Genomic DNA, 234 nt, shown 5'->3' with positions numbered 1-234 from the left:
GGGGGGGGGGGGAGATGTGCCAGGCAAAAATGTACATCAAGTACTTGAGGGGCATAAAAGTCGAGAATAAGTACCGTCATTTTTTTTTCAAATAAAATCTTTGTTTTCATGGTATTGCTGATTGTAATATTTTTTTTAGTGATAAAGTTTTTAGCCGACAGGACAAACATTCTTCGAAGGGTTCACTGGCGGCAAAGTTATATACATAGCGGGATATATTATGGGGACCGTACT

Source organism: Belonocnema kinseyi, chromosome 7, assembly GCF_010883055.1.
Source record: "Belonocnema kinseyi isolate 2016_QV_RU_SX_M_011 chromosome 7, B_treatae_v1, whole genome shotgun sequence".
Classification (NCBI taxonomy): domain Eukaryota; kingdom Metazoa; phylum Arthropoda; class Insecta; order Hymenoptera; family Cynipidae; genus Belonocnema; species Belonocnema kinseyi.
The sequence above is the reverse complement of the archived record's forward strand: the minus strand, read 5'-3'. Positions refer to the sequence as shown.